Here is a 562-nt window from a genome sequence, read left to right on the forward strand (position 1 = left end):
CCTGGCCCTGCCCCTGGCCGCCCGCCAGGCCCGGCTGGACCACAGCCCCAGGCTCGGCTGATGGGGTGCGGAAGAGGCTCAGGCTCTGGATTTCCTCTCCACCCACATGAGGAAGGCCAGGAGGGAACCCCATGCTGCAAAAGGTGTCCCCCAAATGCCATCGCCCTCCCCCTCGCCTCTGGAAATGTAGGGCTGCTGACCGATCCAGCTTCCAGAGGGGCTCCCCCCACCAGGTCTCTAGCCCTGGGGGGTGCTGCTCCTCTGCCTGCAGGGGTGCAGGGCCGGCTCCGGGCAGGGAGGGCCCAGGCTGGGGGTGCCACAGGACACCCCACCTCCTCTCCTGCACATGGACTGGGCCCAGCAGAGCCCACTGACAAAACATCCCAAACAAAGGGAGGGGCGGGGGCAGAGAGGGGCGCAGGGAGTGGGCGAAAGCCCGAAACTTTTGGCGGGGTCGTCTCAGAGGTCGCAGGGCCGGGGGCACCCGCCTCCTCTCCTGCGCCCCCAAAGGGTGGCCTGGGTACGGAAGGCGACATTCGCCGCGCCCACGCCCCCGTCTGGC

This window comes from Myotis brandtii, unplaced genomic scaffold (genome assembly GCF_000412655.1).
Source record: "Myotis brandtii unplaced genomic scaffold, ASM41265v1 scaffold952, whole genome shotgun sequence".
NCBI classification, from domain to species: Eukaryota; Metazoa; Chordata; class Mammalia; order Chiroptera; family Vespertilionidae; genus Myotis; species Myotis brandtii.